Source organism: Manacus vitellinus, unplaced genomic scaffold (assembly GCF_001715985.3).
Source record: "Manacus vitellinus isolate BGI_N305 unplaced genomic scaffold, ASM171598v3 scaffold_10_pilon, whole genome shotgun sequence".
Classification (NCBI taxonomy): domain Eukaryota; kingdom Metazoa; phylum Chordata; class Aves; order Passeriformes; family Pipridae; genus Manacus; species Manacus vitellinus.
Window position 1 is genome coordinate 3,652,838 of NW_021938838.1, and position 18,626 is coordinate 3,671,463.

The 18,626-nt window shown below is 40.8% G+C and overlaps 1 protein-coding gene across 1 annotated transcript in view; it reads left to right on the plus strand.

The window, feature by feature from the left end:
* The window catches only part of WWOX (WW domain containing oxidoreductase), a 487,836-nt gene that overhangs the window by 467,370 nt on the left and 1,840 nt on the right, over positions 1-18,626 (plus strand). The window lies entirely within an intron of this gene.

Below are 18,626 nucleotides of genomic sequence, written 5' to 3' on the forward strand. Positions count from 1 at the left end.
ACGGAGGAGGAAATGGAGAGTGGGGAGGGCTGGGTAGATTTTTATTAACTTGCAGTTGGAATGGATTTGAGCTGCAACATCAGTGGAAAGGTGTATATTTACCTTTAAGTGCCTCGGTTTTGTGTGTCCATATGAGTTCCCTTTTACGGTGTGCGATTTCTTCCACAGATTCCAGAATTCCCCCCTTCGTAGGACTCTCCCGAGGCAGCAGAGCTATGCCACATCTTAGCAGAGAAAATTACAAATTGCTAATTTAAGTGCTTCTTAGAATCGTTTTCTTTTTGTTTTGTATAATTTCCACACTTACAAAATCAAACTTCCAGTTAAATGTTTATACAGTAATTCAGCCGGCTTAAGCCATCTGCTAGCGTGGCATCTGCAGAGCTGTTTTGAGGCATCCTCGGTATTGTTTCCTTCACACGTCTTGTAGCCTTGTATTTTGGTTGCAAAAGGATAATTTTTTTAATTTTTTTTTTTCCAATTCAACACAAAAGAAGTGCTGTTTATATCCCTGGATCTAATTGTCAGCTTTATTTCCAAACTCTACTTCAAATCAACTTCTTATGCCTCTAAAAACCTTATTCTGATTGACGTTTACTTTTCAAAACCTGTATTCAATCTTATCTTGCTCCTTTATTATACCTGCCTTTATATCAGTATTCAAAAAAATCCTTATCATTTGTGAAGAGTATAGGTGGACTTGGAGCATTAGTATTCATACTTGCATGTTAACAACTGTTATAACGCGTACCAGAGGGAAAATATTATTTCTTGTAAATGCTTAATAATTACAGTCTTTATTGCATCAAAACCTGTGTTTTGACAGATAGTGGAAAGCTTTAAAAGCTTGTGTGGGATGGATGACAGATAGCTGCAGGTGGAAAATACTTTTTTAGGTATTGGGTTTTCTATTGCCGATACTGTAAATATTCTTCCAAAATAACATTAACCTTCCAAACAGGGCTGGTAGTGTTCAATGATAATATGTGTATTAGCAAAAAGATACCTGGGAAATAATTCTTAATGATTCCATCTAATTAATCTATGGTTGGGACATTAACGTCTCTTTTCATTAAGTTGGGAAGTATGAAAGACTAGAAAATTACTGCTGTGCTGGATTTAGTGCTTTAGGTATAATTTGAATGGATGTGCTAAATTCTTGGTCATAACTTGCACTAGCACCTAGTCTAAGACAAATTAAAAGGGAAGCTTATCTGCTGTTGCACTTTACAAGAATACTTGGATGCTTTTATGGCGTTTGCAGCATATGCCTATGTGAAGGGATTTGTTAATACATTTTATGACACATTCTCCAGTACTTTTCAGCACATGTGATGTCTCAGGTTGTGTAAACACCAACCCAGAAAATGAAGCTGGATGATCACTTTTTCTGGTTTGGTTTTCTTTTGGTTTATTTTTTTAAGTGTGCTCTCCTACTGGATAAACATTTGCATTTGCAATTAAGTCATATCAACCAGTAGCCCACTCCACTGCAAATGAGATCATGAGAAGTCTGAGAAAGTTCATCTGAACTTGCAGTTCTTTTGTTTGGAGTGTAGATATTCTGATCAAGTCTGTGCTATGGTCAACTGGACCTAACACCATGATTTGTGCTGAAAGCTTAACTCAGGTGTTTTAAGAGTTTAACGAGCACAATAGCAATGCTACCACCTCATTTGGACACATCCTGGGTTTTGTGTGAAATGCCTGAGCCTCTGCAGTTTCAAGTGTCTCTTGAGTATTTAGATACCTTGATAACCTAAGAGGATTTTAGGTTTTCAATGAGTTTGAGAGTTATCCAGTTGTGTTTATTCCATCTTGAACACTATGTTTGTAATGTTTGGTCTATTGAAGTCAATGACAAGGCTCCCACTGACTTTAATGGGATCAGAATTGCCAACCCAGAGAGAAAAGGCAGCGGGATGTGAGATTTCTGTCAACTGCCTTTAATATTGCATCTAAATTGAGAAGGCCACTTCTCTTACTTCGAGGTTGTGGGGATGCTAAAGTGTACTTGACAGATGTCTTGCCAAGGGTTCAAGCTGATTGCTGAGAAGTAGCTCTCAGCAGTCCTCTCGCAGACCGATGCTGAATGCAAGTTGGGCTTGAGCATCACTCCATTCAGAGTGATTAAACAAGGCAGAGACAAACTATCTGACATCAAGCACTGCCACGTTTTATTAGCCCCTTACATCACGCAGAAGGCCAGGAGGCACCAGCCAGATACATGGGCAGATATAAGATGTTCAGATTCCAGCTATGCTTAACTGGTGGTACTCCTGAAAAACAAATTAACTGCATCTGGCTGCTGCAAGGGTTCAAATCTGACCTTTTATCCTTTTTTTCCCATGATTAGATGGATGAGCCAAAAGTGTAGACTACAGTACCATTTCAGATCCCCAGCAACTTTCTGAGGAAGGATTCTTTTCCAAGAAAAAGTCCAAAGTGCTGAGACAAAGGGTTTAATTTTGTACCTGAACCGTTTGTTTCACAGATGGGACTCCCTATGGAATGTCATTCCTTGAGAAGTCAGCAGGGGTCACTTAAGTTCATTATTTTGCAGCAAATTCACATTTGGACTTGCCAGGAAGTAAGAGCTAAATATCCTTTATGTATTTATCATTTATGCCACTGAGCGATTTTCCCTTCTATAATCTAACTGGACTGAAAAAAGTGATCAAAAGTGTATAAGGAGAGTTAGATAGAAGAGCTCCAATACAGCAGTTGGACAGAACATATATTTCACATGTTGCCAACTGAAAAAGATTATGCCACTTAAGAGCATATTGCACTTTGATAGGAATTTATTGTCAAAAGAGTATCCTCCTAGCAGGATATGGCATTGTGGCAAAACTGGGGATAGAGATCTCGTTACAGACCATCATTTTTACTTGTATGAAGGAAATGGAAAAATACTGAGATAGACTCAACTGACTGGTATCAACGGGAAAGGATCTTGGAAGCCAGACACATTTTCATTCCTCCTGTTGGAGAAAGAAGGAGAGACGTGTCAAAATAATGTGTTTCTCTCTTTGAGTGATGACACATGTGTCCACTCACACTGTGGAGGTACCTGCAGCTCCAGCCCTCCATCCCAGGTGCTTCCCAGGCTCAGCAAATGCATGTCCCCCTTCCCTCCTGCTGTTGGGCAGGGGGGGGATGCTGTGCTCAGCCCTCTTCTCTGCCCTGGCCTCTGGATGGAACATCTTAGGTCTTCCATCAGGAAAACTTTGGCTGCGTTTTTGGAAAGGGGTGCAGATCCAAGTATAGCAAAAGCTAAATTTCCAACGTTGGTTGCTTCTTAAGGGTCTATTTAAGGAGATAATTTAAAAGGAAGGCCTATGAAATCCTTGTGGACTCTGGCAGAAATCCTGGACTTTTCGATACATTTTTCAAAATTTTTCATGTAGGACAAACAATTTATTGAAATTCCAGTGGAATTCCCTCCTTTCCTCAGTTTTCAGGATGGGTTTATCAGAGTCTATCTTGAATATCAGCCAGAGGAGTAGCTCAGAGAAAGCTTTGTGGTGAGCAGGATGTCCAAAAACTGGGATAGGAAGAGCCTCAAATTGTTTTTGAAGCATTGAATGTCATGTGTGGGCTTGGAGTTGGAGTTCCTTTAATCCTGAGTTGGTACCAGCTAGAACAGACTGTTTCATAAATATCACACGAAAAGATCAGAATTGCCTGGGTTTCCAGCTGCATGATCCAGAAGACCTCTGCATCCATATATTACTTAGCCAGAGCAGTTTGGAATTTTTTTTTTTAACTACCTGCTTTACTCGACCAGGAGATGCTGTTTTCTTGGCGTGCCTTGGTACTGCAGGTTCCTGCTTTTCTGTTAGTGCCAGGACACTGAGCTGAGCAGCAGGGCTCTCTGGGCTCCTGTGTCTCAGCCCCTTCTTCCCTTGCACTGCAATTTTTCTTGCTAGATTGAGTGAGAGCTACAAGAAAAGGAAACTAATGGTTCTCTCAAATTAGACTATCTTTTGCCAAAAGAGTTTAAGAGGTGCATGTCTTAGTACAGCAGCATTGGCATCATTAGTACTGCAGCAGAGGATGCTGTCCAAAGAGCCTGACTGAGGCTGGAAAGAGGTGCTGCAGACAAATGAAGAGGACAGGATAAACCCTCTAATCCTTCCAGAGATAAAGCACTGAGGGAGCTAATCAGGGACACATAAATTATCAGCACAGCAGATGTAAGACAGAGCACTGCCCAGAGAAGAAAATAGAGTTCAGTGGAATATAGGTCTGACCAGATGTACAAACATACACCCAAGCTGAAAGGAATAGGAACTAGGAGTACGTAGTCTTCAGCAATATTTAGGATGACCCAGTAATGTCGTTCCTGGCCTTACCTCTGCTGTGCAACTAGCCCTTGATTTTCTTATTTTCTTTGCTCTCTTTGTTCTGCTATTGATTAGCCTTGGTACAGATGTTCTCTTTTCACATTTCTTTTTTTATTTGCTGCTTGGTTTGTTGCAGTTTATTCATTGTGTGATTGTCTTAAAAGAGTAAAGGGAATTTAACATGGCAACTGCAACCACAGAGATGAAAAGGTTCTTCATAGTCTGACGAGGTCAAGAAGTATCATTAGCTCAATGCACAAAACTGCTACTAAATGTGAATATGATTTGTGTGTGATAGTCTCCATGGGTAATACCAAACAATTGCATGAAAAACAGCTGTAGGAGCTCAGATACTTTATAAGTGTTCACTTGATATTTTAAATGAGCAATTTATAAATATATATGTATGTAAATATAAACATGCACATTTGAATTTCAGCATTAGAGAAGGATAACCTGCCAGTGGGCAATATCAGTTACTGCATCTGTAGAATTATTGTTGGACATGTACTGATTTCCTAATAATAGTCAAAGTGATCATTCAACCTACAGTTAGCATGCCTGGATTTAAAATGCAAAACAGCAACATACTTCATGCAAATGTCAACTCTGCCTATGTTCTAGGGTGCATGTCCAGAGGAGGAAACAATAAGTTTATTCTTCTCCCCAATTAGACTTTTGTGAAAGGCTCAGTTATGTCTCCAACTATCACATTGAACACGCACTAAAGCAGCACATTAATGTGCCTTTTAATGCTTCTTAGGAGTAGATCAAAAGAAATGTCAGGTGCACTTTACATTCCTCCCGTGATGTGTCTGAGGCTGTTAGTGCATCACCTCTGCGAGGGCCGTTGTTCCCAGCTTACCATGCTCAGGCTGTGGGTGCTCTGCTGGGACACTGGCCTCCTAAAACGCTCAGGGATTTACCTCCACCCCATTACACCTCATGTCTCAGCTCCACAGCTGGATGAAGCCAGTAGAGCCGTGCTTTTGGCCTTTGCTTTTCGGTGGGAGAAAGAGCTGTTGAAATCAGTCCGGGAGAAAACGTCTTAAAACTCAAGATGCTGGAAAATGGAACTTAATTAATGGGAGCAAACTTGCAAACCTCCGCTGCAAACTGTTATTATTTTGTTTGCTTGCTTGAGGGAATATGTCAGAGTGGTGTTTACCTCTTAGTACAAGCTTGGCTGTTCTACCCATCATTTATTTTTACGTGATTAGCAGGTGAACTTGTAGCTCTGTCACTCTAAACTCAGGATGCTTAAAATGTGCAAGGCACAACTTTCCTTAACAAGGACAGAACCGTCGCTTCACTGGCCCTGCATCGCTTGGCTCTGTAACAGAGTGGTGACTGATGCAGCACGCTGCTGCCACATGGCTCCCCTTGGAGTATGGGGCTAATAGTGGCCTAAAGATTGCAGCTAACGTGTGAGATGCAACCAGGATATCCCAGACACCCACTGCTGTAACACAGACACTGTGAGAACAGAGCTGAGCCTCTGAGGTTTGCAGAGCCGAGTGCATATCGCACAAAAATGGAAGATGAACAGCAAAGAAAAGGTCCCCAGTGTCAGATATCGGGGCAGAACTGCAGGAGACAGGGCTAAGGAAAATATTTGAGAAGGAAAGGAGAAGCAAGAAAACAGAAACGCTGCAGTGTGCGGAACCACATGGACGAGGACAAGAAGGTGGAATTAATGCAGAAGTGGGGAAGCAGTGAGAAAGGTTCAAGTTTTGTAACAAAGTTCATTTCTATATGTTTTCCTCTTTCAAATGGATGCTTTGAATAAATAGTACTTTCATTTCCCGTGAGGCAGAGGTGAATAATAAGTACCTCGTCTGGGGACGCCGATCTCCCCAACACCAGTCATCTGCTTGCAGCCTTACACTCCGGCAGCGCTTTGGCTGAGCAAATTAGCCTGAAGTGTTGTGCCCTTGGCTGGCAAATCCTTTCAACCCGGTTGAACGGACAAAATGAATACCCAGATTGTTCCTACGTCTGTTATTCTCTCGTGTTTATCTGGCTGAGCTGTCAGTCAGGCCATTATAACTGTGGTGCACACTCAAATGACTTGTCCACTCACAAAAGCAGAGTCTGTTGATGATAAGCTAAACAAAACTGGAGAGCGACTGTTGACAGAGTTGGGGGATCTTGCAAATGTCTCAGGTAAAAGCTGAAATGCAATTTGGGAAGGTGCAGAAGGAGCTTTTCTTACGCGTGTGTAGTTTTAAAGTGTTCACCGGGATTTGTCGGCAGACGATAAATGGGCGTTTGTAATGAATTGGGTTCCTCTCTACTTTAAAGAAATTAAGCGGCACGGAGAAGATTTTTGAAACTTGAATATAAGGGTATATTGCATTTACTGGAATTAATTATCCTGAAAAGACATAATTTACTCAACCAGGCTTTGCCAGGACAGAGCGTAGCTGTGATCAGCCATGTGCTGCCCTCTCCCCATGCGGGCGGGAGGAGTGGCAAACATCCACAGTGCATCGGGTGGGCTGTGTGGGGCTGCTGGGGAGCTCAGCCAAACCTTCCCACAGGGCTCTGGACACAGTTAACCCTGGGGTTTAGTTACCCTGTTTCTGCTTTGCAGGACCTGTGGGTTTGAACGTGGCAGTTGCTTGCTCCTTCCCAGGCCGGGAGGATGTTTGCATGAGGGGAGCTCATCAGTTTTACTCAGGAAAGGAACTGGTCTTCCTAAATACCCAGCAAAGCAGTGAATAACACAAGTGAAGTGTTGTGTGAAGATTTATTTTCTGAATTTTTCCATGTGGATCCTGAGTTAGAAGTAGGACTCTGAGCCACTCCTGAAACTAATTTGATTGCATGACATTAAATAATGCGGTGACTTTCTGCTGAATGTGAATGTAACCAAAGCCTTCTCTGTCCTTTAGTCTCATGTTTGTGATCATAATTAACGAGCTTAAATTTTACATGTTATGAATGGTGAACAGTCTCAGATATCTGAACAGTGCTGAGCCGTACAACAGAAAGTGTCTCCTCCGGCTCCTTTCCAGACAGAGGAACCCAGCATCTTACTTTTTGTGGTGGAAAGAGAAAAGACAAGGCTGAGTAAGGCTGCAGTGGTTTAAATCCTCATAAGTGTCATGAAGAGGCAGAGGAAAACTTAAGTGAAGAAGGTCCTATGTCTTGCTGAGAGTTTGTTACAATGCACAGTTAGGGAGGGAGATGCTGCTGAGAGCGTGGCACCGCACGACAACAACTCTTTTATCAGCAGCTGGTGCCTTCAAAATCCCAACCCCAGTAGCCTTGTTGGCGGTGATGATAACTGTAACGGATGGAACAGCTATTTTTCATCAAATGCTTGTTAGTCAATTTATTAGATTCCTAATATACTAATGCACTCATTTGGCAGGCATCTCAGCAAACGAGACTTGCCGTGGCATGTACTCATTCAAAGTCACGGTAACTCGCAGGTTGCTGATTTCTCATCAGCACTCAGAAGATAATTTGCAAATGTGCCATTTATCATTATGAGCTTTGTAGAAGCAGATCTCGTGAATGGGATAAACAGATAAGAGTCTAATAATGAACATTTCCTTCCCAAACACCACTGCCAGCTTCTGCAGTATTATGTTTTAACATACATTGCACAAACTGCACCTCTATGTGCTTCTGAGTTTGCCTGTGTTAGTGAAGTAGTGGGGGACACAGTTTTTCAAGGATGGCCTTATCCATCTCTCTGCTGAAGGAACACAGATTTGAATTAGGTTAGACATTGTCTACTGAAAGACATAAGACTTTTATTTGTTGCAGTTTAAAAGCCATGGGCATGTGGGGACTTCTTCACCATGAAAAGCCACCACTTACCTTCCGGCTTTCCTTTTCTCACTGGTAACATAAGCACCTATGAAAAGCCACTGTTAAAGCCAGCAAAAGGATTATTCAGAGGCAGGATGGCGAGGATTATATGGTGGAGGTTGCTGAAGGAGCACTTTTTCCCACAGCAAAGACAACAGGCTGTATGTATGGAAGCTCTGACCTGTACTGCTGTTCACCACTGTGTTTGACTTTGCATCGCTGGCTGCTTTTTATTCGCGTCTTCACTTTTTACTGGGAAGAAGTCTCGAGTAACAGTAGCCGGGCAATCGCTCTGCAAATGTGATTCCTGTCCCCCTTTGTGTCATTCAGGGTGGAGGCCCTGCATACAAATCATTGCTACTTATTTTTGCTTCTGCAGATGCGATTTTATTAAATGAAAGGTGTAACAAGAAGCCCGGCGTAGGAAGGAGCCCTTCTGCCAAATGGCTCTGTGTGTTTAGCTCTGTGACTGCTCTCCAGCAGAGCTGGGAAACCATGCAAAGATATTGATAATTGATTCCGTTTTATATAAGTTAAAAACTAGCTTTTCCCTCCTAGTGTGAAGGTAATGGGTTTTGTCTGTAGAAAGATAATAATCCTATGAACCATTTCTACACCCTCTACTAAAGAATAGTACAGCTTGCACTTGAATGTAATGCCCATGTCAGCTCAGCTTTTTAAACATTCATCTTGAAAGAGACTTCAGGGTCTGGAAAGAGATCTTCCCCAGACACCAAGATAAGTGTGAGGAACTTAAAAAGTCATGAAGATCCTGTCAATTAATGTGTTTATTCTCATACATCTACTCTGGAAAAAACATCTTCAGACATGAAAGCTGTTTTCTTTCAATTAAAAAGTTGTCATTGTGTTTAGTTTCCATAGATAATGCAAAGGGGATTTTTTTTTTCCCTCTCCTTTACTCTGTTGGGGTATAAATGCATCTCTTTTTGCTTCTTACCCTTTTCCTCAGAGAAATCTTCATTTATTACAGGAAAAAAAAAAAAAAAAAAAGGAAGAAGAGAGCTAAATTGAAACCTTGTCTCCGAATTTGTATGCAGGAGGTGACTTGATTTAGAAGCTTTAGGTAATTTCTTTTTTGTTCACACTCCTACAATTGAAAGGCTCCCACAAACAGTGTTACAGCACTGAAGGGAAGAGATGGAGAAATTTATCAAGCTATTTATCAAACTATTTTCACAGTCTGTCAAAGTCATAAGCATGTTGGAAGAGAAACATAAAGAGCATGTTCAAACAGAGGAGCACGTCTGACTGAGCAGCCAGACTGCAGCACAACCAGACATGGGGACTGCTCTTGGCTGTGGCAGCATCTGCCCTCAAACCCCAGTCCTGGCACTGGTGGTGTTAGATCCTGGCTTGATGGATTATGGATTGAGAAAACGAAGCAGAAATCATCAAACCTGGTCTAGTGGAATGTGTCCCTGCCCGTAGCAGGGAGTTGGAACTAGATAATCTTTAAAGGTTCCTTTAAAACACAAACCATTCTATGGTTCTGCGATCATTAAACAGAGGGAGAGATCAGAACTAAGGGGAGAGACTTCCCTCCTCTCAGAGTCTCTGCTGAGATTTACAAACAGGGATGGTGTTGAATTTAAATGTTCCACATCCTCAGCTGGGGAATGAATCATATCCTGAGATGGGACCTCGTGCTTTGGAGGAAACAGCCCTGGAATACGTATCCTTGGTGGCAGGTCCTGGGGGACAACATTGGCAAAGCAGGGGAAAAAATAAACAAAAAAGCAACTGAGATTGAAGGAACCAGTCTAGTAAGAAATCTTTAATTTCTAATGAGCTTTAAAGGATTTGAGAGAGTTGATTTTTTTTTTAACAAACCAGTTCAAGTACATGCCTTCAGATTATAAAAGTACCTGAAATTGCCTAGAATATCAGCATGCATAGCTTGTTAATATTTACATATATTTACATGGGAAAACAAGAGAAAGATCTACAGTTATTTACAGTCTACATAGAAGAAGAGAAAGGCAGCATAATTGTATTTCCTAAAATACAGTAGTTGAATAGTCAGCACATGCATATTAAGATATATTTGCATGATAGAACGCAAATGTTTTAAGACATACCTTTTTAACTCCCTATGCTAAGGTATAGCATAATAAAGGTAATTTTTTTTTTGTGTTTTGTTTCTAGTCTATTTGAATCAAGTGCTTTAAAATGTTCACTAACACAGCGGCGGCATTATTTACCCTGGCAATTAAAGCAACAGTACACACGATAATTTCCTACTAACTAGCAACAAGCTGCTGGTGAATGAAATATCTATTGTTTCTCATTATCCATTGACCAACATACAGGGATCTCTCCTTGTAAAGGCAGTGCCTAAGCTATCACCATTAATTATAGAAGTAATATAAATGAGACTCTACAGTATGTACTAAATGAAATATTAACAAGGCCAGTGTCTTTGAGCCTGAAAGATGCACTAACAGGGCACACTTTACAGCAGGCTATCTATGAAAATCACACATACATAATACAGGAGTGCCTGGCTTACAGCTCTAAGCCTAGACTTTAGAGGCCTGTTTGCTAGATCTGTATTATTGCAAAATACATTCCCTTAATTAGTTTCTGGAAGACAGAGTTAGTAGCTACTTTCTTACCATGGTACTTCCCCATCATAACACCCTGTGGTTTTTCAATGCATTTTATTATTGAACTGTGTGTGTGTCTGTGTTTGTATGTGCATATGTGTGTGTATCAACAGATGAAAAACAGTCTTTTATCTTTAAAACCTAAACAAACAGCTTGTTAAATATCTGTCCCAAAAGGTCACTTGCTTAAAAAGCATTATGTTGTGTGGTGGTTTTTTCCCACTCATGTCTGATATAGAAATCAGTCTAAAAAACTATCTGTGCATGAAGGAGGAAGCAAAATGTCAGCATTGCAATGGCATTCTTTGCAATATGAAAAAGTCTAAATTTGGACTAGTAATAGTATTAAAAAGCTATATAAATATATACAGCATATACAGTCCCATTTGTATACATACATTTATATAAAGTATATATATAATTAAAGTTAGGTACATTAAAAACATAAAACATTTCAATTCAGCATAAGTTAATAACAGAAGTGATTTCAGTGAACTCCCATCTACTTATGCCCAAACACCAGCCAGACCAATTCTAATGATTTAGTTGCAGCAGCACATCTAATCTCTCTTTTTGGCAGGATGTGTTTATTGTCAACAACCTGTTTGCTCAACTCTTCAAATTACCCTTGCCTGGAAGAATCCTCCCTCAGCTGGCAGGTTATGTGTCTCAGGAGGATTTCCAACGTCCTCCGTAGGATTTCCATTTTGACAGTGGCCGACAAGTTGTGATAGGACTCGTGTTTGTACAAATGTGCATCCCAAAAGCTCAGAAAGTGAGCTGGAGTGGATTTTCAGGTATGATCAGCCCCCAGCAGCGCTGCTGGGATGCCCAAGGACTGTCCCCTACATGCTCTTTGCTTCTCACGGCACTGGCCAGTGTTGGCACACAGGGCAGGTGGCAAGGAATGGACAGCAGCATCTTATGGTCAACCTGATCTCACCCTTACTCCATTGATAATTTTCCGCAGGGAATTTTCCCCAACCTAGGAATGAGCAGAAGCATGCAGGATCGCACCACTGCTCCGTACCGGCCTATGAGAGGAAAAGATCATAGAAATTTGCATGCAGTGTTCAAAACTGCCACTTCAGTGGAGCAACGATGTCTTAAAAGTGTAAATCAGGTGTGAACAGGAGTTCAGTGGGCAGGAGAAGGAAAGGCAGCAGTGATCTGCCTGGAAATGTGGTGTGGGTAAAGAGGCCGGGGCCAGCAGCCTGCGAGGTGTGCTGCTGCTCCTGCCCTCAAATGCCAGTGGAACAAGAGAAAGCCACGGGCTTCATTACAGCTTTTGGAGCTTAAGATAGCTCTGTGTCAGCCTTGACACAATTTTCAGAAGCTGATTGTGGACTTTAATAAGATACTGGAAAAGAAAATAATACGGTGCTGCCTGTGGGAACCAGCTCCCTCCCAGATGCTGTGGTAAAAGCATTTACATTGCACAGTCTGCTGTTGTCTTAACCATTGTATGGTTTCAGCTGAGATATCTGTGAGGGGCTGGCAGCTACAATACCAGACCTATGAGAAATATGTGCCCTTCTGAGAGACAGCTGTGGAGCACGTGGGATATCCTAAGGCAGCTCAGATGTCTTAAGATCCATGTTAGGCAACTGAATCCCACTCCTGGTATGCCATGATGGCTCTGCCTAGCATATGCAAAGGGTAGGAGAGATGAATGCCCTTTTAGGGACTGGTTCCCTCTAAAGTATCCATTTTTTGATACTCGGTGTTTTGGCAAGAGTTTTACCAAGTTCTCTGTGAGCTGGGCAAAATGAAACAGGGTGAGAGAGGGAAGAGACTGGAACAGGGTCTGGAGTAGCAGACAGCTTCACAAGTTAAAGAATTAAGTTTATACAACAGAGAAAAATAGGCATGATTTTGAAAGGTAATTACATTTTTGTCAGCTATTTTGCCAACCTTGTTGTACATCTTGTACACATTTTAACAATAATATAACACTTTATACTTACACAGTGCTTTTCCACAGTAAGCATGAAAGCACTCCATAAATGTGAACTACTCCTCACAACACCCCTGTGAGGTGGGTAAATAAGAGTACTCTCTCCATTTTACAGCTTGGAAAAGTGAGGTACAGGGAGCTGAAGTGACTTGTCCAAGCTCACTAGGAAAGGAAAAGTCAAAAAGATAAAAATCAACCCAGTTCTTCTGACTTCACGTCCTGTATTGTATTTTTTTATCTCCTGTGGAGTGATTGCAGACAATCTGTTTGACACTGGATGTTGGAGGTTGGAAGTTTTCAAGCTCTGTCACTGCTGTAATTGAGAACATACGGGGTGTTGCATAACACAAACAACACGGTGCATTATCAAAATACATTTATTACAATGGACACAACTTCTTTTGCAAAGTTAAAAACCCAGAATGTAAGTTAAATATAGCTGCATGTACTGAATAGTTGAAATAATCACTAAATCTTAATGCCTCAGCAGTTGAAAACAAATCCTCTTTCGTGAACTACTGCAGTTTCCTTACTCAAAGACCATAGCACACTTATCTCCTATAATGTATGTAAAGAATACTGTAAATGTGTAAGGGTTTTAATGACACTAAGAAAAGTTACAGCTTGAAACCAACCATGCTTTGCAAGTAGAGAAGCTGATGGAGTTTTGAGTCTTTGTAGTTGGGAATTAGTTGAAAAAGGAATACATCAGAGGAAAAAAGCAGACCTTATAGATTTTGGTTTATCCGTTGTATTATCTTCTAAGAGATGCTTTGCTGGTTTAAATGTGGTGATGGGGGAAGGGGAGGTGGTTGAGAATCTCTGGTTTAGATGTGGTTCGGTGAGACCTTTGAAAAGACTGTAAATACAGCATCAGTTCAGGTCACGTTTTCCTGCTGGCACTTGGGTGGAAATAGGACCTGAAGTCAACTGAGCCTGATTTGGGGTTTTAGATCATATTTGGCAGCTCCAAAGTTTTATTTTTTTAGCTGCAGAGATGATCCTAGTTTCACACTCACCCAAAACGGCAAAGGCAGGTCTCAGTTTCATATTTCCTGGCTGAAAAAGCAATCAAGGAATCCTATTTTCTTACAGGACAGTAATACATACATATTCTGAGTGTTACTCATAAGATAACTGAGTGTTTGGGATTGCTCTGAGTAAGAGGACTGCTGCAGGAACTGAACAGTTCTGTCGTCTCACAGGCAAAACTTGTTCAGTGCATTGTAGGAAAAGTGACTATCCCTCACAGCTTGGAGTTATCCCAGTAGGAAATGGAGTAAAGTAATGCCTGACATTGAGAAGTAGCTCCCTCAGCTACAACTGGCCTCAGCCATGGGTGATACCTCCAAACAGCTCTTAAGATTGCTCCTAAAAACACTTGAGATACTGGGGTATCCCGAAGGCTGAATGAGAACATGAGGATTTTAGACTTGCTAGTGCTTTTTAGAAGAGGTCATGTTGCTCCATGTTGGAAAAACAACCAATTTAAATTACAGAGAAAGGAATAAGTATAGTTTGAGAAAACTCTGCAGCAAAATCCCAGCTGGGGATTTGCAAGCAATCCCAAAAGGAAACAAATCCATTCTGAGGGCAGTTTTCTCCCAGGAGGGGAGGTTGGGTGCTGAGCCACAGCTCGGAGTGGGGCTGCCCAGCCAGGTGCCCCCAGGCTGCACAGCCCCACAACTCCCCCCTGAGCATCAGCATCAGGCTCACAACAAGCAATGGAGAAGATCCTCAGCCACTGCTCCAACCTGTGGAGCCTCCAAGAAGGCAGCAAACCTGTGCTGATTCACTCCAGGTGGACGTGGAGCTCGAGGAATGTAAAATAGCAGCTGTCACTTTGGGGTTTGGTTTGGACAATTTGGAACTGATCATTGTGGAAACAAATTCTGTATCATTTTGTCTGTTATTCCAAGGAATAACAGAAGCCAGCTGGTGAAGGGTTTTTTCCTCTCTAGCAGAATGGATTTGAACTCTTCAGGGTGCTTTTCAGAGGCACAGAGAAGATATGGGAGACCCCACTGGTTTCACGATCTGGAATATACCTTGGTTATTAGGTTGGGTTTGTGGTTGGACTCAATGGTCTTTTCCAACCTTAATAATTCTATGATTCTACCTCATCTTCACACTGCTGTGTAATGAGTTATTTAGGCCTTTATCCTTAATTTTTCATAAGAAAATAAACCCTCCTTTTCAAATAAGCTGATCCCACCTCCCTGGCAAGCAATGTTGAGTGGATCCTATTCATTCATAGTTGATAAATATACAGATAAATTATGGCTTTGTTTCTATTATTTATATGCTTGGTATGTAAACTCGCTTCAGAACAGGCATCTAATTTTGGAAAATAAACATGCATTTGAAAGTAGACAAATCTAAAAACTAAACATTAACTGTGTAATATGTTTTCTTATCAGGAACATAAATGGTATCTCAGAATACTAACAGAGGTATTACCTACATTAATGAGGGTTTTACCATATACTGTATCTCAAGAACCCCTTTTCTTTTACTGCTAAGATATTCAATATCTATTTGTATTCAGTGCCATCAGTTACAAATAGACAGCTAGCAGTTATGAAATAAATGCCTATGAACTAGTATCTACTTAGAATTTTCAACTCAACAAAGGATTTCAGAAGGATGGATAATTTAGATCTTTGAGCCTCAACTATAAATAAACAGCAACTGCTGTATAAATCCCACCCTGCTGCAGTTGGAAGATTGTATTACAAAACTGACAAATGATTTGCGGAAGAGAATGATGAACCCTTATTACTAAGACACTCTTCAACTTAATCCAAAACAAGATTCCTGGGTAATTTTACGTACGCTGGCAAGATTGATAGCGTGGTGCTTGCCTAGCAGCTTTCAAATGTTTGACTGGATCGGAAATGGCATTGAGGCATGATTAAAGATTCAGTTGGGCTTCTCACAAATTCTTTATCCTGTGTATTCATTATTGCAACCCGCTGCCTTTGTTGCAGGTTAAAGAAGGCTGACCCCAGCTCTGGTGATTAGCACCCTGTACAACTGACGGACCTATGGAAAAAAATGTTTAGGTTGCCCAGCGCTTTTAGCATTGTTTATCAGCTGAAATTGTTGGGAGGGGGGGGCTTAATCACAATGGATCAGGGAGAGTCTGTGACAACTGACAGGCTCATTGTTTAAGACATTTTTTAACGAAGTTGTTAACATTAATTCTTTTATATAGTACTCTAATCTTCTTCAAATTATGTTCTGACATGGCACAAACTGCTTGGCATTGAAAGTCATTCAACAGTGATTAAAGTGCTCTTTTTATCGGTTTAAGAATGTTTCATCTTGTATCAGCAGTATGGAATTGTTTACTAATTAGATTCCCTAACATCCTCTGCTGTCGTATGCTGATGATATGTGAACAGGAAAGCTGATGAGCAAAAAATTAAAACTTGTTACTAAACTGTCATAAGCCCCAGCATATAAAGATGTCATTCAAAGGACTGTGTTCATGAGGGATAAACAATATTTACTCAGAAGTGGAGCAGCTTCTCAGCCCAGCAAGGCATGGCTGGCAGCTCAGGCAGTTTGCAGTTATCTGCAGCTCTGGCTCTTCTCAGAGGTTTGTGGGATCTGAGTCGTAGATGCAAAGGAGGAATTTATCCCTTGAGAACCTTCCTGTTCAGCACGGCATATATGGGGCTTCTGGGCATCTCACTTTGGGCAGGAGGTTGGGCTAGAGACCTCTTGATACCCCTCCCAACCCAAAGTGGGATTTGATTCCTGTGACTCTGTGACACTTGTTCCCCTCTGTCCTTGGACAAGTCACTTAGGCAAATCCTCAAGTGTCTGAATGCAACCAGCTCACATTCACCAAAGGAAATGAGGTGCTTAACTGGCCTTGAGAATCTGGGATTCACCTCCTGTTATGCAGTTTTGCTGTCTGAAAAATTCTCCTAGGCTCGATGAGTTCATATCTGTCCGTTATTGTGAGATACTAAAGCTTTACCCTCTGCCAACGAAGGGATAAATACGACTGCTTTTCTCTTAAGCAATAAGAAAGGTACTTTTCTTTCAATGATAGAACCACTGAATTTTCTCCTTCCGAAGCAGCCAACACGATTGAAACATTTAGAAAGAAGTAAAGATACACACAGCCAAAAAGCAAATGGCACGTTGCTTACATCCAGTTCTCAGCAAAACACTGGAGGCATCGCAAGATAAAGTGCTTTGGGCTTCCAGCCACATAATCTTTTATCACTTAAAGTAAATATCCTATGTTCACACGGGGAAAACTATTCCCTTCTTTTGGAGTCTAGCTCGTGTCAATATTCGAGGTATGAAGCACCGCTGTTATACTCTGGGACGTTTTTCTGTCTGCTGAGAATTTTGTTTAAACGTCATCAAATTTGACTCATTTGAAAAGATAAATTATTGTTTGGGTTGGATTTTAAACTGCCCTGATAAACTTCCATTTTATGAATTAGCTGAGTTCTGTTAGAGATAGCCTGAGTTTAGCTTGGCTGGACAGATGCTTTTCAGCAACAGCTTAAGGGCTCTCGCTCTGCATTGAGCAATTTAGTTTAATTTTACCTTTCTAATAAAAGTCCAGTTGAATTGCTTGCAAAAACCTAATAATACTCTTTAGGGGCTTTGAATCATTCTAAACAGCTGAATACAGTGATCATACCTATACTGTAGAGCTTTATAGGATAGTTGAAATGAGCATAGAAATTTTATTGTTCTCTATTAATATTATTTTTAGTAGAACTCTCTTCCATTTCTGCTACCACCTTTAGGATATTTTCTCTTTTTTAAAAAAAGATATTGGTTTAATAAGAGGATTACTATGTATTATACTAACTTTAAAAATATTTTGGTCTGTTGATAAATATATGCCTTTCAAAATACTTAATACAGACAGTTTTGGTTTACCTTGTGGTGGGAGATCATTTCTAAGCTGTGGAGTCATCATTATCAGTTTAATCCCATCTGCTGAGGAAAATGCATGTCTTGCAAACAAATATGCATTTCTTTGCCGCTAAAAAATGGAGATGCCTCAAATAAGGAGAATCGGGGCTTTTAAAACTGCTTCCTGTCCTTGAAGGATGAGAATGCAAACTAGAGGTCTTCTGCAGGTTGGCCCCCTAACAGCCCCCTGAGTTTCCTTGGTTGTGACAATGAAAGGCCAAAAAAAATGACTGAAGGAAAAATCTCAAGAGATTAAAGCCTATTCTCTTTTCCCATTAAATTATCTTAATGCGGCAACAACTAATTTCTCTTCGTTTACTTTTTCAATTGCACTTGGCAGCCTCTTTATTCTGATTCCTATCAGCTCATAATTAGTTACCACAGAAAGGACTAAGATGTACATAAATAATCATAAGATGCCAGATAAACTCTATCGGTTTTAAATTAGTGTTGTGTTTTGCTATGAGCTCTCACCTATTATTTTTAATTATAGTTTACAAAGCAAACTAGCTTCTTGCCCTCTCTCCAGCTGTTCTGGCTCTGTTGTTTTTAATCTGTGCCAGGGAGTAGCCCATTGCCTGTGCCAGGGTTCTTACCCCAACCCTGTGGCCTCCATCTCCATGTTTTTGTTAGAGAAATTCAGAGAAACCCATTCTTCCTGTTCACTTGGTATTTAAAAAAAAAAAAAAGGGGGAAAGGGCAAGGGAAAAAAAAAAAGAAGAAAAATTTTTAAAAAGCAAGAAAAATAACAAAAAAATACCTTCTGATCCACAAAAGCCTCTAATCTACCCACTCTATTTCTTAAAGCATTACAAGGAATGGTTGTTAGAGAAAGAAGTGGAAAGCCTCATGTCTTTGCAAAATCAGCCCATCTCTGCCTGCAGCAGACAAACACCCTTCCATGGCAGCAGTGAC